Consider the following 24,030-nt stretch of genomic DNA (forward strand, 5'->3'; position numbering starts at 1 on the left):
CCTCGGAGGAATTTGATTACCTCCATCCATTATCTGCACAGTGAGCGATCGCGAGGCGCGCCATCTGTCATCCGTTTCATTTGCATCGTCGTCAACACCTGCCCTGCCTGTTTATGCCTTCACATTTTTTTTTATAAGCTGCCTTTCATGGCGACGACGGGGAAAATGTTGACTTTTCATTCTAAAGACATTCATTCCGTGAGTTCAAAGAACATATTGAACATGAACAACTTTTTGGTTCTTATGTCTAATAGAATTTAGAAACTTTTTTTTTCTCCTCTCCTCTTTTTAATGCAGGAGATTAAAAAACGCATTCGCAGTGCTTTCATGTCCTAGAGGACGCTTTTTGATAGAGATTAATTGAGGTTGACTAGACAGACAGACAGACAGATAGACCGAGATAGATAGATAGATAGATAGATAGATAGATAGATAGATAGATAGATAGATAGATAGATAGATAGATAGATAGATAGATAGATCTCGTTATGCATACAAACAGACATACAATCCTCTTGTTTATCGCTGGAGCATAGTGCAGCATGAATCCCCCAACCACCCCCTCCCTCTCCATCCCTCCATCCTCCCATCCATCCATCCCTCTCTCTCTCTCTCTCTCTCCCATATCCCCAGGTGGTGCCGACGGCTGCGTCGGGCCCATTAGCGACAGAATTCCTGCCTCCAGCAGGCCATGCGTGTCCCGAGTGACATATTTTTGGACCGGCACCAAGAATCTACCCTCCCTCCACAGACAGCTTACTTCCCTCCCTCTTCCAATCACCACAGCCCCGTGCGTGTGTGTGTGTGTGTGTGTGTGTGTGTGTGTGTGTGTGTGTGTGTGTGTGTGTGTGTGTGTGTGTGTGTGTGTGTGTGTGTGTGTGTGTGTGTGTGTGTGTGTGTGTGTGTGTGTGTGTGTGTGTGTGTGTGTGTGTGTGTGTGTGTGTGTGTGTGTGTGTGTGTGTATGAAAATGTGTGTTTCTGTGTGTTATTATGAGAGAAAGTGAGAGAGAGAGAGAGAGAGAGAGAGAGAGAGAGAGAGAGAGAGAGAGAGAGAGAGAGAGAGAGAGAGAGAGAGAGAGAGAGAGAGAGAGAGAGAGAGAGAGAGAGAGGCCCTCAGAACACAGCATGGGTCCCACAGGAGACGAGTTGAAAGGCCGTATGGGACAGATTGGTGATGATGCAAGCTGGACCGGAATACTAAAACGAAGAGCCAAGATTTTCTATAGGAGAGAGAGAGAGAGAGAGAGAGAGAGAGAGAGAGAGAGAGAGAGAGAGAGATTGTGCAATAATGGCATGAGTGCTTTTCGGTGTCGCACAAGTGGTAAGTACATTAAATACTAACTTGCAGCCAGCGTGTCAAGTCCCTTGTCATGCTTTTCAACCCTTCTCATGTCAAGGTCCATTATTTATTCTGCATTATTTGAGCCACGTCGGAACGCCAACATTTGATGACATTTATACTATAGTCTCATAGACCCAAAACTAAAGAATATGTTGTTACCGTAAGATTTTAACTCTTTGAGAGTGTAGAATTAAATCAAATGGATCCGTAAGGGTCCATTTGGTTTGATTTTACTGCACTCTCTCAAGAGTTAAAGGTCTATATAAGGGTGCATGTGGTTATACCAACTCTCCATCATTTAGCTGGGGACCACCTGGAACCTCCTCAAGGACCACTGGACTGGTGGTCCCCGGGCCACTAGTATACCCTGCATGGAAGCAGTCGCCATTGACCTACAGAGCACTTTAGTATTGAAACAGCTGATACTGATAATAAGGCATCGCGTCACATGAGACCGGCGTTTGTCTGATTTTCAATCAATCTGCAGTGTGTTGAATAATGTCAACCAGTTTAATGTGAAACCTGGCCTAGATCCTCTCGGTTTTCTATGACGACCTTTGCGCGACTTAGTCCTCCTGATTGGCTGGATTGCAGTGGAAAATTTTACAAAACGTAGGATCTTCCATAAATGGGTCAAAAGGCAGGTAAATCTCAGAATACATAATACAGGAACTCACGCAACAGGGAACGAGACGAACCAACAAGAACACAATGCAAACACAGGACTTAAATAGACACTGCAGGATAACAGGGCACAGGTGAAACCAAAACACAATCAACACTAGGATAGGCTGGAGGACTAACAGGACACAGGTGGAAACACTGACACATCACAAGGTAGGTTAGACAAGGTAGGCAACTATTCCACAATCTCCGAATGCTATGTAGGGTGCGTTCGGAAATGCGCACCGGGAATGTGGTCAGTTTGTTGAGTGTGGTGGGCGGTGACGTCACAGAGTGCGTTCAGTGTGCCTTATTTACGAACGACCACAGCAGTGGCGCATTCACACCGGACGACCCCAGCTTCAGGGTAGGGTCTCTCAGTGCGGGCACTCTGCACACCCGGTGTGCAGCGCACTGGATTTTCAAACGACAACGCACCGAGTGCACTGAATAAACGAACGACAAGAGAGCACACCAGTGCGTTCAAGGCGCATTTCCGAACCCACCCATAGAGTCTGGAACTATAGCCCCCATGAGCTGAGTAAGGAAGCTGCCATTTCCGGATTTCCGTTCACGAAAATATATTTTAAAAATATCTTTTATCTTTTATTTGTACTATACTACAAAATAAGATACACAAAATCAAGGCAACAACAGAGTAACAGAAAACCAAAGCCAAACAGAACAGCAATACAAGACCAATACAGAACATACCGGAAATGACAGAGACATCTTATTAAGTCCAAAACAGTCAAAGTCCACGGTCTGACCGTGCCACATTGACAAGTGGCGCGTTAATCAGGATCCTTATGGATGATAACGAGGGATGATTATATCAAAGACTACCATGGTGTTAAAAGAAAGACCAGGCAGTCGGTCCTCCGAGTGTAGATATTACAAATGGATACTTGCCGCCATAGTAATAGATAGTTAATTATGTACCTAATGACTCCTCACAAAGCGCTCTCATAATGAGACTAGATGAGCACCACAAAGTTGCGACTTGTTCTTACATGTTTAATGTTGGCTATTTCTCATCGGCCAAATGGGTCTCTGTCTCTCTCTCTCTCTCTCTCTCTGGCTGTTGGAGGTGTGATGGGATTCTTGGCGGGACACAAGGGTACTCGCATGTACTGCATGTACAGTATAGGCTACTGTAGTGCAGCGGTTCCCAAACCTTTTCATGTCAATTTGAATTCAACTAAATCTAAGAACTTCAGTGTGGAGGACCTTAAGAACAGTTCATTTGTAGGATTATAATAGCCTACCTTATGTACTATTCTTAATGCTCTTTTTTGCATTATAATTAGAGGCTGTAGGTTGCTTCTATAGGTGTTTCCCCACACCTCCACGCAATATGTCAGATATGGTAATATTAGTGTGTATAGTGTAATCAATGATTTATAATTTAGTATATAATTTAGTATATTTCCAACTGAATTTGTCATCTATAATCACTCCTAAAAATATGATCTCATTAAGGGGGGGGGGTAATTTAAATTTAAAATGTAAAAGTTTTAGAACCACAGTACGAACAGAGACTTAATTGGTAGACTATATCATTGGTAAATGGGAACACCTTTGAAGGAAGTAGGGAAACAGCCCGGAAGTATAGGAACAGTTATTCTTTGTACAGAACCCCATTCTGACCTGAGATCAGATTCATACGAGGTTTCCACTGGACACACACTGGTCTGATTAACCCATTCTGACCTGAGATCAGATTCTAAAAATGTCAGTCGTTCTTCGATTTTTCAAAACATAGCAGACCTACAAGCTCGTAGCGCGCCACTCGGTGGTGCGCTATGAGCTTGTAGATCTGCTATTTTTTAATAGCTAAAGCATAACATGATGCTAACACCAAAATGGGTTCCCGTTCAGAATGGGTTAAGATAATATGGAAAACATGTACATGGAGTTCTTTTTTTTCTCCTTTTTTTTCTCCGGTGCAATTGTGAACAATAGCCAATTAAGATAACATACATTTACTGCAGCTCAACAGTCAATGTGATGTCTGTGATGGAGTCAACTACAGTACATGCCCTGGTTGTCACAGTCACAGACTTTGCCTGTCTAGCTCTTGTATTTCTATGTTATGTTCTGGTTGTTTTGGTTCTATGTTGTCTTCCCCAGGTGTTTCTCATGTGTAATCACTAATCAGCCCTCTTGTGTATATTAGTCTTGTTCCCCAGTCAGTCCAGTCATTGTTTGGTGTCACTTCTTGTTCAGTTCAGTGTTTGTGACGTTTTCCCAGTTCTTTTGTAATAAACCACCCTATCTTGGATTTTGAACTCTGTCTGCTTGCTGTCCTGCATTTGGGTCCTCATCACACCACCGGAACGTGACACTGGTAGGCTGTTCTATTGTCTTTGATGGAGTCAACTACATGCTCTGGTAGGCTGTTCCATTGTCTGTGATGGAGTCAACTACATGCTCTGGTAGGCTGTTCCATTGTCTGTGATGGAGTCAACTGCATGCTCTGGTAGGCTGTTCCATTGTCTGTGATGGAGTCAACTACAGTACATGCCCTGGTTGGTTGTCACAGTCACAGACTTTGCCTGTCTAGCTCTTGTATTTCTATGTTATGTTCTAGTTGTTTTGGTTCTATGTTGTCTTCCCCAGGTGTTTCTACGTAGTACATGCTCTGGTAGGCTCGCTGTTCCACACCTGGACAGCAGTGTGGAGAAGAGTTCTGTCCAATGTGCATGTTTTGCAGACAGTGGAGCATGCTGGGGATCGAGCATGCAGGCCTGTGTTGCCTAAAAGAATATTATTTCACCTGAAGTCAGATTTTTTTTTTTTTTTTTTGCCAGGTGCTTGAAAAGCTCCTGGACTACACTAACTCTAGTAGCGACCGCAGTGGACACCTTTTTCTCTAGGCTGCCTCTAAGCCAATGGGAGACTTACTCATAACACCCATAGTCTGAACTCTGAGCGGCTATAAACCCATACTCTGAATGCCGCAACGTGAAGTCGTCGCAACATACCAAAGCCTACATGGGTTGTGCAGTCGACGCGCTGTGATAAACCTAACCCTAACCTTAACCTTAACCTCAGTAAAACTATACCTAAACCTAACCCTAACCTTAACCTCAGTAAAACTATACCTAACCCTAACCCTAACCTTAACCTCAGTAAAACTATACCTAAACCTAACCCTAACCTTAACCTCAGTAAAACTATACCTAAACCTAACCCTAACCTTAACCTCAGTAAAACTATACCTACACCTAACCCTAACCCTAACCTTAACCTCAGTAAAACTATATACCTAAACCTAACCCTAACCTTAACCTTAACCTCAGTAAAACTATACCTAAACCTAAACCTAACCCTAACCTTAACCTCAGTAAAACTATACCTAAACCTAACCCTAACCTTAACCTCAGTAAAACTATACCTAACCCTAAACCTAACCTTAACCTCAGTAAAACTATACCTAAACCTAACCCTAACCTTAACCTCAGTAAAACTATACCTAAACCTAACCCTAACCTTAACCTCAGTAAAACTATACCTAAACCTAACCCTAACCTTAACCTCAGTAAAACTATACCTAACCCTAACCTTAACCTCAGTAAAAACTATACCTAAACCTAACCCTAAACCTAACCTTAACCTCAGTAAAACTATACCTAAACCTAACCCTAACCTTAACCTCAGTAAAACTATACCTAAACCTAACCCTAACCTTAACCTCAGTAAAACTATACCTAAACCTAACCCTAACCTTAACCTCAGTAAAACTATACCTAAACCTAACCCTAACCCTAACCTTAACCTCAGTAAAACTATACCTAAACCTAACCCTAACCTTAACCTCAGTAAAACTATACCTAAACCTAACCCTAACCCTAACCTTAACCTCAGTAAAACTATACCTAAACCTAACCCTAACCTTAACCTCAGTAAAACTATACCTAAACCTAACCCTAACCCTAACCTTAACCTCAGTAAAACTATACCTAAACCTAACCCTAACCTTAACCTCAGTAAACTCAACTTGACCGGGGGCACAACCCGTGTAGGAAGTAGTTTGTAGCGAAGTCGTCAGCTGAGGCAGCACACAAACCATGATTATACTTAAATGTTCATAAAAACGAAAGCTTTCTGCACCTGGCAGTTGTGACTGAGTCATTCTTGTTTATTTTATTTGGTTTGCATTGTTGTCTGGACCACTTACTTGGGGTCAAATATCAAGCAAGACCTTCTGGCATTCTTGGTAGTTTTAGTTTGCTTAATTAAACTTTGGTATTACCGTCTGAGCGATGGTGTCAATGTGATGCCAGTCATTTGGCCGTGGATGCTCAAGCACTCCCTGATTCCTCCTTGACATGACATTTAGCAGGGCAGGAGAGCTGAATCGAGGTTTCTCATGGAAAGGGGGGGAAAGAACGGATGCCATGAATTAATGCATAAGTGGGTCATTCTGACCTCATGCTATAGGGAGCGTTTTTCCTGAAGCAACAAAACATGAAGTTTGATGTCATCATAAACTGAAAGGTCAGTCACACTGCAGCGAAGGTATTGACCCCTGTGTCCAGTGGGAAGTAAGTACCGTATATATATGTACTCAAGTACTGTACTTGGGTACAATTTTGAGGTACTTTTACTTTACTGGAGTATTTCCAATTTTCTATAGTGTTGCTTCTCCACTATAATCTCAGAGGCAAATATTGTACTTTTACTCCACTACATTTATTATTATTATTATTTTGTTATAGGCCTATAGTTACTTTGTAGATTTTATTATTAGCCTATTACAAAACATACATAATCCACTTCAGCACTATTTAAACTTTGGCTATTCTCAAATAGCTGATCTACAAGCTCGCATTGTAAGCTTGTAGATCTGCCATTTCCAAAAGATTTTTATACACTAGACTGGTGCCCGGCTGTAGAGCTCCAGCCCAGCCCAGCCATCTGTCTGTGTCCCTTTTATGACCATATATGGAGATTTCTGTATCTGTCTCTCTGTGTCCGTTTCATTCATGAAGTTCTGTGTCAGGCATGCCCAAATATGGAGCATTGTGATGTCAGAACAGGCCAGTTTCATATATGGACCCAGAGCCCGGGCAGATGCCTTTTTCGGACCCCCCACGGATCTGGACAACCGTGGGTCCGAAAAAGGCATCTGCCCGGGCTCTGGGTCCATATATGAAGCTGGCCTGTTCTGACACTGCACTCCCTGTGGGGGTGTGGAACGCGTGTGTCGAAATCGAAGTCGGTGCGGCGAACGGTTCTCCAGTTATGTGGATTACAGACAGACAGACAGACAGACAGACAGACATACAGAGACGTGGTGCATTTATAGATAGATTTTATGCATTCAAAAACGTGTGAAACGGGACATTCTTTATAATGAGTATAGTCTACTTTCTACGTTAGGTATACATTAACCCATTTAGACGATTCTACAAATGTCTTCTAAATCCTGACAGTTTTCAGAAAAACACATGTGTCGTTCTCAAACATTTTCATGTCAAGGACTCCCAAAAATATATATGTACATCTGAAAATGTTTTTTTCCAGGGACCTCCCAGAAGGAAAGATTTCAGTTAAGAATGTTCACTGCAAAAGAATATATTCAAAGATTTGCGACTCGATTTTCACTCTGTGCCGCGCTACGAGCTTGTAGATCTGCTAGTTTTCAATAGCTACACCAAAAGGCGTTCCCACCCAGAATGAGTTAAGTACTTTTTGATACCAATACCTTTGTACTTGTTGTACTTGAATTCCAGAGTATTGCTATATTGCAGTATCGATATACTTTTACTGACGTAAAAACAAGAAATGATCACATATAGTGATATTTGTCAGGTGAAAGATGCGCTGGTTTCTTTATTTATAGTAATGAACCAGTGTTGATTTCGTCGACTAAAACAAAAAATGTTCGTCGACTACCTTTTTCCACTGACGAAAACTAAATGGAAACGAAATGAAAACTAAGCTATGATGACTAAAACTAAATATATTGACAATTTCGTCAACAAATAAAAACTAGACTAAAAGGGACTAGTGGACAAGAGATCCAGTATAAGTCATTTTACAATTAGTTGCATGCGTTGTGTGGGCTTGTAGATCAGCTATTTTCAGCAAGTGAAAAAATTACGACAGCCCGCCAAAATACATTTTAGTCGACTAAATCAGCCGTAGATTTAGTCGACTAAAATCTTGTGATATTTAGTCGACTAAAACTAGACTAACACTAAGACATTCCTGGTGACTAAAATGTGACTAAAACTAAACATGAATTGCTCCCATCGAACAAACTAAACTAAACTGTTCATGCACACCGTGGTTTTCTTTTTACATCAAATTTAGTTTTAGTCATAGTCTCTTGAATAGTTTTCATTTAGTTTCAGTCACAGTTTAGTCACCTGGAATGTTTTAGTGTTAGTCTAGTTTTAGTTGATTGAATATCATAGGATTTTAGTCGACTAAATCTACAGTTAGTCGAATAGAATGTATGTTGGCGTAGTAATGACTGCGCTTGCTGAAAATAGCCGATCTACAAGCTCACAACACGTCACGCCGCAACGCGTTGTGAGCTTGTATATCTGCTATTTTCAGCATGCAAACCAAGTGTAAAATTACTTAATATACTGGATCTCTTTTCCACTAGTCCCTTCCTAACATTTTAGTCTATAGATTTTATTTGTTGACAAAATTGTCAATATTTGTCTTTTTATAAGCCATCATATAGCTTATAGTTTTCATTTAGTTTCCATTTAGTTTTCCAAGGTAGTCGACGAACATTTGTTATATTAGTCGACAAAATCAACACTGACATATCCCCCACCCACTCCCTTTTCCCCTCACTGTATGTATGTATATGTTACTTTCCTTTTTTTACCTCCTCTATGATGATTTCCTGTATTTTCTTTGCTATATAGAGTATATTTGTACGTCTCTAATTGTTATGATGAATTGAACATATGGTGGGCCGGCCCTATTGTAAACAAGTGGTAATGCTTTATGGTGTCGTCCCCCTAGTTCACACTAATTTTGTTTTGATTTGTGCTTGAAATGTAACCTACTGTAGTGTAATTCTCCAATCTGTTAATAGGCCTACATTTCATCAATCAATCAATCAATCAATCAAAAACGTGACACACGCCACCATCAGTTCATCAAGAGTTAGAAACTTCTGATGAATGCAGAGGAGTGAGTGAAAAACAAGGACAGATGGAGGTATGGTATAAGGATCACCCGAACGGAGAGTTTGATAAACTGGCTAGCTTTAAAAGAGGCAGCCGATACACACAGTATAGGCCTCAGTCACATTTTGCCAGATGTTTGATTTGTTAATTAATTTCCTATTCCTGTTAATTACCGTGTGTGATCCACCAACAGCAGGTAAATAGAGGAGGATGACCCGATAATTCTGTGACAGTGATCAGGAAAAAAGTGACATAAATGCATTCTGCTGCTGCAGGCGGGGTCTGCATGCCTGCTGTGTTCTGCAAACAACAATGTGTGAAATAATATTGTCAATACATTCCTCGCTAAGACATAAAATAAAAAAAGATTCCCCTTTCCGTTGGTTTGTCAATATATGTACAGTATTATATTATATCTTTGTGCGCCAATTTATAACATGGCTGAGCTGATTGAGTAGGCCCTTATAGCTGTCCCGTCTGGTGACTGAAAGTGAGCGAACAGCGTATCCCATTCCCAATGCACCTGCAGTCCCCTCTAGTGGAAGAATACGGAATTGCAGGGGGCAACTTGCAGACCATCTGGAAAATACATTGTATCCTTTGTTTCCTGCGTGGAATGATTAGCAGAATAACATTCAGAATATATATATATATATATATATATATTCTGAATTATATATATTTATATATAGGGGGGCATATATGTGTGTGCGCGTGTGCGTGTGCGTGCGCACTTTTATTCATTCATATACGCTAATCTTCATCTTCGAATCCAATGAATTGAGTGAAGAACCCCAATGGAAACAAGCCAATAAATATAGGCTTTTTTGGAGGGGGTTTAAAACGCCTCTTAGCAGAAGCAGACATAGGGTGCATGACATAATCATGACATCATCATCATCATACCTGGAAGTTATGCGGGAACGCCTACTGAGTGGCAAAAAACTACTTTCTGGCCTTGACGATACATAAATCCATAAAAACAGAAAAGTCCTATATCTGATTGCATTAAACGTTAAACAACGTTAAACTCTCTTGTAAACAACATTAAACTCACTTAAAGTCGCCACTCGATTTGCCACTCACGTTATGCATGCGCATACTCTATATTGAACTGTATATTTCCTCAGTTCCCTGTGCTCTCTTTTGCAAACTTAAATAATCAGTCAATCAATCAATCAATCAATCAATCAATCAGAGAGAGAGAGAGAGTGTGTGTGTGTGTGTGTGTGTGTGTGTGTGTGTGTGTGTGTGTGTGTGTGTCAGGCCCGGCGCCAGGATGAAATGACAGAGGGGGCAATCGGGGGCAGGTATTGGACATGAAGACAATGCGCCACATTTGCATATCTATAGAGGGCTTTCAAGCAATGGAATTTAATTGAATGCCTGGAAATGTACCATTGTTTTGTCTGTAACTATTTGATCTAAGGGGGCAAAGAGGTTGATTTAGGGGGGCAAATACCCCCTTTGCCCCTCCGTGGCGCCGGGCCTGGTGTGTGTGTGTGTGTGTGTGTGTGTGTGTGTGTGTCTGTGTGTATGTGTATGTGTGCGTGTGTGCGCGCGCATGCGTGTGTGTGCTTTCATGCATGCATAATAATTTGGCTAATGTATAGCTATAGGCCTACGTATATTGCTATAACAATATGGTGAATTTATACCATGACACATTTTGTTGAGTTGACTATGGGAGTCCATATTTCACTCAAATGTTCTAGCTATGCAGATTGAAGTCATGTAGTCTGCCCATGATGTTTAAGTCATGTATAGTCTGCCCATGATGTTTGCATTCTAAAACACGCGCGTTGTTGTTTGCAATGACATGGAATGACACGCTTAATTGATTTGCACGCGTTTCCCTGGCAGCCCAGATTAACACGCGATAAGACTTTATTAGCGCTGCTCGCAAAAAAAAAATACACGCATTTACAGATTTGCGACACATCAATTAGATTCACATATGGCTGGAGTAATTATCGTTACTGATAAGTGGAATTAAAGAAAGACATCAACGTGAAAGGGAGAGTTGCCCTGGAGAAGAGATGAGCAGGGAGTGGATGTTTGGGCCATGCAGGCTATAGTATAGCAGAGGCAACTAGCAAGAAAACAACAACAGCAGCTGTTTTGCTTGTGGCTACAAACAGGGTTGAATAACAACATCATTTGCTGAGAAAAATATTTTTTTTATAGGAAGTGGGAAAGAAACATGACTTAGATAGATGTACTGTAGCTATAGACTGCCTCGTATTTTTTGTTTTTCTGTTTTTCCTTTGTAATATTTATTTGTATCATTTGTTATAATGATTTGGTACATTTATAGGTATTTTAAGCTCCCGCCATCTTGAAAATGATGCCTTTCCAGAACTTAGACTTTCCTAAATCTTTAGTACCGGTATGTTATTAACTTATTTAGCATACCCAATTGTAACATGATTGTGGCAGTTCACCCTGCCACTGACTGTATTTATCAGATTACAATCACTTTCCTGTGTTGTTTTATCTTGGGGTGGTATTTGTTTGACACTATATTGTATGATTGATGATTGATTGCTAATTGGCTCCAGGGTAGGGAGCATACTAACTGGGTTTGTGTGGGGAACACAGCAACTTGATTTTGTATATAGAGACACTTATGTTTAATTATATTATGGAGATAATTTATATTGTGTATTATGTGACTCTAAAATGTATTATGAATGAACTGTGATGTCTCTGGACATTGTGAGGCCACTGGTTAGATTGTGGAATCGATCCTGGGTTGGTTTGGTCCATGGGAGGGGCCTATATATGGCCTTTATAAGAGGACCTGTCATTGGTCCATGGGAGGGGCCTGGCCTTTATAAGAGGACCTGTCATTGGTCCATGGGAGGGGCCTGGCCTTTATAAGAGGGGGACCTGCCACTGCACAGGAGTCAGTCAATGTAGGACTGCCCCGGCAGGAGAACAGACCCGTAGAGCCAACCAGGCCAGTGAATGTAAATACTTATTTTGTGTATTTCTTGTAACAACCATTTCATGTGGACACTCAAAAGGTGAATAAAAACAGATTGTTTTTTTGCATAGAAAAGACTGCTTGCTATTTTTGGTATTTTGCCATTTTGAGCATTTTGCGAGTATTTCTGAGAGCTGGTTAATTCAGTGGCAATTTTGGCCTGCACTACCTTCACTCAGACCAGAGTGTGACAATGATCCACTGAAATTTGTATTCTATCAATTATTTGGCTTTTCAACCTGACTTATCTAATATTGGTTTCATTGTAAACAGACCACTAAGGGGAGAGCCCAACCTGACTTATCTAATATTGGTTTCATTGTAAACAGACCACTAAGGGGAGAGCCCAACTCGTTTGCCATGGTTTTTGAAAACCTCATGCCCATACGCCCCGAGGTTCGGGTTGTGTAATACCTTGCAATGATGACGTTTGTAACTCCGTAAGGTGGGCGACTCAGGGCGAAAAGTTCTTGCGCCATTACTTAACATGGCTAATTAACATGGTATAGGCCACACCAAAACGGCTCCAAGTTACTCTTTTAGCCCATGAACGAACGCAAAACGAAGCTGATTCTGTCACCGTATAGAGAACATCACAAAACCCGGTGCTTCTTACTGATTTTTCTATTTTTATTATAGGCAGAAAACTGGAACCATGCATGGATCCGGATCTGGATCTTCAAATAGCACTGAGACAGACCACCAAGAGGTAAGTCACTCTGTACCAGTGTAACGGACTTCTTTTAGTAGTCAAGGACACAACAGGAACTTCAGAAGACAGTTTATTCTGTAAGCACAGACAAATAAAACACTTATTTGTTGTTGGAACTGGTCCACTGCATAGCCTCAGACTGTCTCATAGGAACACGGAATCCACTCTTTTTCTTTAGCCTGACCAATAACAGTAGCTTATCTGTCTAATACTTTTTCTCCTAACCAATAACATTAACCTTTGTCTAATACATGTTTTCATTTTATTATAAGAGATCTTTAATACAAATACAAATACAATATTGACAATATCAACAAGTTATAGTTGGTACAATATATATAGCACATACCTGTAAGCACAGACAAATAAAACACTTATTTGTTGTTGGAACTGGTCCACTGCATAGCCTCAGACTGTCTGTGGGCAACACAACACAAAAAGTAAACTCACTTTATTTTCGCGCAAAAAGACTAACACTGTGTGATGTCATCACTAGTCCCTGTGATAAACCAAAAGCTGTTTACAAAAAGATTCATTGCACTCAGATTCATATTATCATAATGACCCAACGTCATATGTATATTAGACACTGTATGCTTCAATTTACAGCTGAAATGAACACTATTTCATAACAAAAACATAAAATAACATCACAGTGTTTTCAAAGAGCCCTCTCACCTCATAGGAACACGGAATCCACTGAGGTAGCTACGGTAACACCACTAGGACATACAGAGCGGCAGCTACGGGAACACCACTAGGACAAACAGTGTGATATGCAGTGAATCAAAGTGCTATGTCTGGTACTGCTCAATAGGGGGCAAATGAACAACTCAATTTAACTAACTATTTAACTCTGTTACACTCTCCCCCACCGAAATTTGACAACATTGAGCAAGCATTCAAAATACACAGTATATTACAGTAATAGGGTCTTCATTTAGAAAACCAACCTCGAAAGTACCCCTTAGGGCGAAGTGGCATGAAAGTAAAACCAAACTCTCATCCCAGCAACTGGTAGCAGAGTGCCTTATACACCCCACAGGACCCTCACAAACTGTGTACATAAAAAGAAAAAAACAAAACAAAAACAAAAGCAAAGTACCTCATAAACACAAAGGTAGCACAATGCAAACCACCATACTCGGTTAACCATGGAAGGTAGTGTCATCTACAACATCCTGCCTCGACATAGTTTGTATCAGCCTATCAACTGGTCTGATGATGCGGCCATACCTAGACCTAGTCTGCGTAGAAGAGGACAAAGCTGGACCATGAGTGCACTGTGCGTCCTCTACCCCATCAGTCTGTGCTACTGAGTCACAGGAAGATGTTGCACGTCCCACACTCTCAAGATCGTCAGAACCAATATCAGTGTCAACTGCCGGTAATGATCCGGGAACATAGTCCGTAGATTGACCATCCCTTTGATCCGCAGACAGTTCCGAACCATCCTGGGGTACCGAACTCTCACTCCCACCATCAGAAACATCAGCTTGGGAATGATCGGACACAGACAGTTGCGAAACCCAATCCCGGGTCCGCCCATCAGAATCCACAGTACCTGGATCAGCCAAAGAGTCACGCCTCTCCCCGTCGGGCGTAGATGAACCCCCGATATCAGTCCCTACAGGTCCATCACAAGGGATCGCACTTTCTCCCTCAGAAACACTCTCCACCAAGGACCTCATACTAACGCCTGTGCGACATGAAGCCACAGAACCAGAATGAACAGAATCAGGCGCCTCATCCGAGACATCCACAGGGAGGAAATTGACCGACATGATCAGATTCCTGTGGACCACCTTCTCCAGTCCAGTGACTGTGTCACAAATCCTATATGTATGAGTGTCAGCGTTTTTGTCCACCACGGTGTAAACTGTCGACTCCCATCTATCAGCAACTTTCCTCTTCCCTCTATCCTTCTTATTTGCCAAGAGCACCCTGTCACCAACTTCAATAGCAGAACCCCTCACCCTCCTGTTGTAGAGCTTAGCATGCCTGTTCTGCTCCTTAGTTGCGTGCTCCTGAGCAATGATCATCGCTTCCTCCAGATCCGTAGTGAGAGATGCTACATACTTGTCATAGCACGTCACATTGGAGTCATTAAGAACAGTTCGAAAGAGGACATCAATGGGCAACCGGGGAACCCGGCCAAACATGAGGTAAAAGGGAGCATATCCTGTCGACTCACTGACTGTGCAGTTATACATGAATGTTAATGTTTGCAACCGCCGAGGCCAGTCAACCTTTTTGTCAGGTGCCAGGGCACGAATCATGCCGCCAAGAGTCCTATTAAACCGCTCCACACTTCCATTTCCCATCGGATGATAAGGGGTTGTGTGAGATTTCCTAATGCCCGAAACCCTGAGAAGTTCACTGATGAGCTCACTCTCGAATGACGCCCCCTGATCACTGTGAATCCGTTCTGGAAACCCGAAGACACAGAAGTATTTGTCCCAAAGAACTCGTGCCACCTGCTTAGCAGTTTGATCCTTGCAAGTAAATGCCTGTGCCATCCTCGTAAAATGGTCAGTCACAACCAAGACATTTATTGACTTATTTCTAAAGTCTTCAGCTGACCAAAAATCAATACAAACAAGCTGTAATGGCCTGGCAGATGTTATACTTTCTAGGGGAGCTCTCCCCTCAGGCTCAACCGTCTTTGTGACAATGCAGCGATGGCAGTTGCGTACATAGTCCCTCACGTCTCTGTCAAGGTTCAGCCAGAAGAACCTCTGCCTAGTCAATCCAAGACTCCTGAACTGGCCCTGATGTCCTGCATCATCGTGAACACCCCTCAAAACCACATCCTTGAGCGATAGTGGGACCACATACTGGAATCGCTTTGCCTTAGTGACAAGATCTCTTGAAATCCGGTACAACACACCATCGTCCACGACAAGTTTCTCCCAGTGCTTTAAGTACCTCACGACTGTGACAGATTCCTTCACCTTCTCTCGTTTAGAAGGCCGTCGACCTCTCTCCACATAATACAAAACACGAGAGAGAACCCCGTCCTCCAACTGTTTATCACGTAGGTCTTTCTCTGTATAGGCTGGCAATGAGTCTATTCCAGGCGAACACAACTGCGGCAAACACTGTAATGCCGCCACAGCACGGACCCTCGCACCAGTCTCCCACTCCATGTGTGACTCCACAATGGCAGACACATCCTCCAACTCAATGAACTGAGTATGCGCAAGTACAGGGCTACATTTGGATGATTTGGAGCTCACCGAATCAGATTGTCTCAGACCGCAGGATGACCTGAAGGCCCCTTGAACAGAAACACTTGAGACACCCTTGACTTCAGAAAGGAGACTCGGAAAAGGCTCTGACAACAGCCTGAATCCAACAAATGGTACACGACTGAGGGCGTCCGCCACCACATTCTGAGGACCCGGCACATATTTGATGTCAAAGTCGTAGCTAGCCAACTTGGCCACCCAACGTTGCTCACAGCAGTCCAACTTAGGCTTCGTCAAGATGTGAGTCAGCGGGTTATTGTCAGTCCAGATCGTGAACTTGTGACCCTTCAGCCAATGACTGAATTTATCACAGACGGCCCATTTCAAGGCCAGGAATTCCAAACGGTGGGCTGGATAATTCCTCTGAGACTGAGATAGTGATTTGCTGGCGAATGCGATGGGCCTGGCTCTGATTTCGCCTTCCGGAACCTGCGACAACACAGCACCAATACCATCTAAGGACGCATCAGTCGATAGCATGAAGGGGCGAGTGAAATCCGGGTGAGCCAGGACAACTGTATTAACTACGGCTGTCTTCAGGCCCTCGAATGCCTGTTCCTGCGCCGGGGTCCAATCTGCTGCAGTCAACTTTTTATTCAACACCTTGCACTTCCCAGTCTTCCCTCTTTTCTTTACACCCTTCAATAGAAAGAAGAGCGGTTTGGCGACAGCAGAAAAGTGAGGCACGTAATGCTGATAGTAATTAATTAACCCCAAATATGATCGTATTCGCTTCTGCGATGGGGTCACACCATCAGGCTCCATTAAGTCAGCACTTGTCATTGCAGAGATGCTCTCCACTTTGCTGGGATCTGTGGACACACCATTCTCATCTATTATGTGACCGAGAAACTTCACTGACTTTCTCAGAAAGAAGCACTTTTTGGGGGCCAACTTCAGATTGTGAGACCGCAGTCTCTCAAACACCATTTCAAGGCGCTCCAAAGCAGTCTCTTCGTCCGGCGCAAACACCAAGAGGTCATCCAAATAACATAGCAAACTCAAGTAGTTTTGGTCTCCAAAAATGCTGGTCATCATACGCATAAAACTCCCAGGGCTGTTGCAGAGGCCCTGCGGAAGACGGTTGTATTCATACAGGCCCATAGGAGTAGTAAAGGCTGAGTACTTCCTGTCATCTTGATGCAGTGGCATGTTATAATACCCAGAAGTCAAATCCATGGAACTGAATAGACAGTTGCCACCTAGGGCAGCCAGGCAGTCAGCTTGATGGGGGAGGGGGTGAGCATCCTTCAGAGTCCTCTTGTTCAGCCAGCGGAAATCCGTACACAACCGGAGGTTCCCATCCTTCTTCCACACCAGCACCAACGGTGATGCATACTCACTGGAGGATTTTGAAATGATCTCCTTCTCCTCCATTTCACACAGCACCTGACGTAGTTTCTGATACTGGCTAGGGGGCACTCGCCTGTACGGCAGCCGGAATGGTCTATGATCAACGAGATGAATGCGGTGTACAAATTCTTTTGCTTCTCCACAGTCAAGATGATGGCGTGAAAAAATGGCTTCATACCGTTCAATCAGGTCAGCCATCCTCCCCCTGCACTCCTCAGACACATCGCAAGATTGTACATCAAGAGTACTCAGCCCCATGGATTTGAGCTTATCAATAACGGATTGATTGTCAGTAGTGACAGGCGTGGCCGACTGAGCACAGCTGACCACGGGAACCTTCAATTGCTCAGCAACATCCATGTCTTCGAGTGCCATGCAGGGATAAACATCAGCCAGCTTCGAATTACGCCTCAGCATCACAGGTTTGTGGGACGTATTAATGAGCTTCAGAGGCACCCATCTGTCACCCCACAATGGTGTAACTATCCTAGCCACTAAAACTCCCCTGGGGGCCGAACGAGACGATGTAGGCTCCGTCATAACAGTGCTACCTGGAGATACAATGGTGTCCACAGGCAGTTTCCCCCATACAAGATACTCTCGGCCAGGTTCAAGACAGACAGCTGAATTACATCTCACAGTGCCAACTTTGTCAGGAATGCTATCCCCTCTCCACGGACTCAAACCAGAGAGCATTGACAGGTACTGTTCGGTTTCAGGGTCTTTTGCAGAACAGGGACCAGACACAGCCTTCCAATAAGAGGCGCACATTTTAGATTCACGTAGGATGTGCTTGATCACATTGGTGCCCAGTATCAGGTCATCGTGCTGACCTGAGACAACCAGTGTGGGAACCAACATCTTACAACCATACACTTCCATCTTCACGTTAAAGGCAGACTTAGGCTTGACACGTTGCCCACCACATCCTATGAGGACAACTTTCACATCAATCTGATCATTTTTAGTAATCACTCCAGCTTCTACGAGCTTCACCTCTGCAGCCTCACTGATGCTGCAAGCCATAGACCCACTGTCCAACATACCCCCCATTGTCACTTTATCACCCATAGCCACAGGTGTGTAGAAAAGACTGTCACTGCTGCCAACTCGGTGTATGTTTTGATGCACAACCTCTGTGTCATCACAAGAAGCTTTCACAGACATGTAAACCGTCTCAATATCAGACACATCACAATTTTGGGAGTGTATATCCAGATCTGTATTGCCTCCCTCAGAACACAGATCCACTAGTTTCCCCCAGACTGGGGCTGAGATGGCTGATTATTGGCTTGGCAGTCAGCTTTGATATGGCCCGGGGCCAGACAGGAAAAACACAGTCTGTCAGACATGCAGTGAGAAACTGTGGTATGACTAGAGTCTTTACAAACCCGACAGGCTGTCTCTCTGGCACGCCTCTCACCGGGAGCACGCTGGGACCTTCCACCTCGCACTGGGGCAGCCGTATTGCGCTGCTGCATTTTCTCCATCATCCCCTGAAACATGTCAACCATCCGATTGAGGAGTCTCTCTTCTGTCTGCTGAAGATTTTGGGCCACAACCGGCACAGTGGCAGGGCATGGGGTACAACCGACCTGACCTTGAAATGGATCTGAAGCATTAGAAGTCTGAGGAGGATGATGATACGGCTGGTATTGAGATGAGAGAGGAGGACAAGAGGGCCCTGAGTCACTGCACTGCTCAGACATAGATGGACTGGGCTGCTCAAACATGACAACAGCATTGTGGCTCTTCATTTGCGCTACCCCACTAATCCTACCACTCGCCCTCACCTCTCTCTGATAATCATCAATCCTCTTTTGAACATCTCTTGCTGTCCATTCATGCATCGGCTTACATTTCAAAATGCAGGACAACTCTTGATCAGGGCAATGTTTAACAAACATGAGTGCTACTTCATCACTCATATTCCCTGGTCGCTTTCCCTGCCTGCGCAGCCCTGCTACAGCTAAGTCGGCTGCATTGTTCAACCTAATCCAGTAGTCAACTGGGCTTTCTCTGTGCTTGGGCAGGGTGGCATAGAAATCTGCCATAGGGAGACACGAGGAAGCATCCTCAAAGTACTGAAGAAGAACATTGTAAATTAGCTCAGGATGTTGTGTAACATTAATTGATGTATCACTGCGTAAAGCAACCCTCACAACATCCCTGGCTTTCCCCCTCAACCGACACATGATTTCATCACCCTGTTCATGAACAGGTATGGCATGTCTTTTGAAATGGTTATCAGTTAAATCAATCCACTCCTGAACTGAATACTTATCACAATCTCCATTGAACGTCTGAGGTTCTCTGTCTGACTTAACATGAACTGTCACATGCGGAGTCTCATGACTGTTAATGCTACTGGTTGGGTACTGACTGGCTGGAGTACTTTGTGGAGCACTGTTCATGTTAACTACTCCAGCTGACATCAACTTTTGAACAATGGACTCCCCAATCTGTGCACCCAACTGTCCCACCATATCCGTGAGGTGATTCATAACATCAGTGTCACTACCGGGTGTGGAAGTGTGAAGACCCTCCCCCATGAACTGACGAACAGGAGTACCACCTCGGCCTTGAGACCGCCCCGTACCCCTCCCACTGTCAGCACCATGCCGGGAATCCCCCTCCCCACCACTGGCATAACTCCTGGTGACATATTGTGACATATCAGTAAAGGGACCACCTCCCCTCCTTGGCAGAACAGGGCTAGCAGAGTCCTCCATATCTAAAACAACACTGTTCTCGTTCATGCCATACGCTGTAAGTCACTTGCGTTGTGTAGCACCCACGGCGACCAATGTTGAATTGATCTTGATGATCCGGGTCACGGCACCAGTGTAACGGACTTCTTTTAGTAGTCAAGGACACAACAGGAACTTCAGAAGACAGTTTATTCTGTAAGCACAGACAAATAAAACACTTATTTGTTGTTGGAACTGGTCCACTGCATAGCCTCAGACTGTCTCATAGGAACACGGAATCCACTCTTTTTCTTTAGCCTGACCAATAACAGTAGCTTATCTGTCTAATACTTTTTCTCCTAACCAATAACATTAACCTTTGTCTAATACATGTTTTCATTTTATTATAAGAGATCTTTAATACAAATACAAATACAATATTGACAATATCAACAAGTTATAGTTGGTACAATATATATAGCACATACCTGTAAGCACAGACAAATAAAACACTTATTTGTTGTTGGAACTGGTCCACTGCATAGCCTCAGACTGTCTGTGGGCAACACAACACAAAAAGTAAACTCACTTTATTTTCGCGCAAAAAGACTAACACTGTGTGATGTCATCACTAGTCCCTGTGATAAACCAAAAGCTGTTTACAAAAAGATTCATTGCACTCAGATTCATATTATCATAATGACCCAACGTCATATGTATATTAGACACTGTATGCTTCAATTTACAGCTGAAATGAACACTATTTCATAACAAAAACATAAAATAACATCACAGTGTTTTCAAAGAGCCCTCTCACCTCATAGGAACACGGAATCCACTGAGGTAGCTACGGTAACACCACTAGGACATACAGAGCGGCAGCTACGGGAACACCACTAGGACAAACAGTGTGATATGCAGTGAATCAAAGTGCTATGTCTGGTACTGCTCAATAGGGGGCAAATGAACAACTCAATTTAACTAACTATTTAACTCTGTTACACCAACGTCCATCCAAGATGACTCCACCTTTAACCCATTCTGACCGGGCACCCATTTTGGTGTCGGCATGATGTTATGCTTTATCTATTGAAAAATAGCAGATCTATCTATCATATCGCGCCACCGAGTGGCGCGATACAAGCTTGTAGGTCTGCCATTTTTGAAAAATCGAAGAACGACTGACATTTTTAGAATCTGATCTCGGGTCAGAATGGGTTCATCAGACCAGTGTGTGTCCAGTGGAAAACCTCGTATGAATCTGATCTCAGGTCAGAATGGGTTAAGTCACTCTGTACCAACGTCCATCCATGATGACTCCACCTTTAAGTCACTCTGTACCAACGTCCATCCATGATGACTCCACCTTTAAGTCACTCTGTACCAACGTCCATCCATGATGACTCCACCTTTAAGTCACTCTGTACCAACGTCCATCCAAGATGACTCCACCTTTAAGTCACTCTGTACCAACGTCCATCCAAGATGACTCCACCTTTAAGTCACTCTGTACCAACGTCCATCCATGATGACTCCACCTTTAAGTCACTCTGTACCAACGTCCATCCAAGATGACTCCACCTTTAAGTCACTCTGTACCAACGTCCATCCAAGATGACTCCACCTTTAAGTCACTCTGTACCAACGTCCATCCATGATGACTCCACCTTTAAGTCACTCTGTACCAACGTCCATCCATGATGACTCCACCTTTAAGTCACTCTGTACCAACGTCCATCCAAGATGACTCCACCTTTAAGTCACTCTGTACCAACGTCCATCCAAGATGACTCCACCTTTAAGTCACTCTGTACCAACGTCCATCCATGATGACTCCACCTTTAAGTCACTCTGTACCAACGTCCATCCAAGATGACTCCACCTTTAAGTCACTCTGTACCAACGTCCATCCAAGATGACTCCACCTTTAAGTCACTCTGTACCAACGTCCATCCAAGATGACTCCACCTTTAAGTCACTCTGTACCAACGTCCATCCAAGATGACTCCACCTTTAAGTCACTCTGTACCAACGTCCATCCAAGATGACTCCACCTTTAAGTCACTCTGTACCAACGTCCATCCATGATGACTCCACCTTTAAGTCACTCTGTACCAACGTCCATCCATGATGACTCCACCTTTAAGTCACTCTGTACCAACGTCCATCCATGATGACTCCACCTTTAAGTCACTCTGTACCAACGTCCATCCAAGATGACTCCACCTTTAAGTCACTCTGTACCAACGTCCATCCATGATGACTCCACCTTTAAGTCACTCTGTACCAACGTCCATCCATGATGACTCCACCTTTAAGTCACTCTGTACCAACGTCCATCCATGATGACTCCACCTTTAAGTCACTCTGTACCAACGTCCATCCAAGATGACTCCACCTTTAAGTCACTCTGTACCAACGTCCATCCAAGATGACTCCACCTTTAAGTCACTCTGTACCAACGTCCATCCATGATGACTCCACCTTTAAGTCACTCTGTACCAACGTCCATCCATGATGACTCCACCTTTAAGTCACTCTGTACCAACGTCCATCCAAGATGACTCCACCTTTAAGTCACTCTGTACCAACGTCCATCCAAGATGACTCCACCTTTAAGTCACTCTGTACCAACGTCCATCCATGATGACTCCACCTTTAAGTCACTCTGTACCAACGTCCATCCAAGATGACTCCACCTTTAAGTCACTCTGTACCAACGTCCATCCAAGATGACTCCACCTTTAAGTCACTCTGTACCAACGTCCATCCAAGATGACTCCACCTTTAAGTCACTCTGTACCAACGTCCATCCATGATGACTCCACCTTTAAGTCACTCTGTACCAACGTCCATCCAAGATGACTCCACCTTTAAGTCACTCTGTACCAACGTCCATCCATGATGACTCCACCTTTAAGTCACTCTGTACCAACGTCCATCCAAGATGACTCCACCTTTAAGTCACTCTGTACCAACGTCCATCCAAGATGACTCCACCTTTAAGTCACTCTGTACCAACGTCCATCCAAGATGACTCCACCTTTAAGTCACTCTGTACCAACGTCCATCCATGATGACTCCACCTTTAAGTCACTCTGTACCAACGTCCATCCATGATGACTCCACCTTTAAGTCACTCTGTACCAACGTCCATCCATGATGACTCCACCTTTAAGTCACTCTGTACCAACGTCCATCCATGATGACTCCACCTTTAAGTCACTCTGTACCAACGTCCATCCATGATGACTCCACCTTTAAGTCACTCTGTACCAACGTCCATCCAAGATGACTCCAACTTTAAGTCACTCTGTACCAACGTCCATCCAAGATGACTCCACCTTTAAGTCCATTCAGGACAGGAACCCCTTTTGGTGTTTTAAGCATTATGTTATACTTTGCTATTGAAAAATAGCAGATCTACAAGCTCATAGCATGGCACAGAGTGCCGCGCTACAAGCTTGTATAGCTCTGCTATTTTTGAAAAATCGTGAAAATGAATATTTATTCTTTCGGAGCGAACGTTTTTAACTAAAATCTTTGCTTCTGCGGGGTCCCTGGAACAACATATTTTCACATGGGGGTCGGCGGCCAATTACATATATTTTTGGGGGTCCTTGACATGAAAATGTTTGAGAACGACTGACATAGAAACATGGGTGCTTCAAGAAAACGGTCAGGATTTAGAAGACAATTGTAGAATCGTCCTCAGGTCTAAATGGGTTAATTCCATTACATCTATGACTCAACTTTACAAGTAACCGATTCTGCATGGTTTAACATGAGTTAAGGGAAGTACAAGGCACACCGAAAAAGCCACAAGAATGACACAATCATAACTGCCAGGCGCAGAAACAGAAAGCT

General features: G+C 43.4%; 1 protein-coding gene across 1 annotated transcript in view; it reads left to right on the plus strand.

Moving 5' to 3' along the window:
* Positions 1 to 24,030, plus strand: part of LOC310870115 (FYVE and coiled-coil domain-containing protein 1-like) — a gene marked incomplete at its 5' end in the record, with an annotated part of 300,865 nt that overhangs the window by 212,042 nt on the left and 64,793 nt on the right. The gene's annotated exons all lie outside the window — the stretch shown is intronic.

The sequence above is a fragment of the Protomyctophum parallelum genome (assembly GCF_964188405.1).
Source record: "Protomyctophum parallelum genome assembly, chromosome: 14".
Classification (NCBI taxonomy): domain Eukaryota; kingdom Metazoa; phylum Chordata; class Actinopteri; order Myctophiformes; family Myctophidae; genus Protomyctophum; species Protomyctophum parallelum.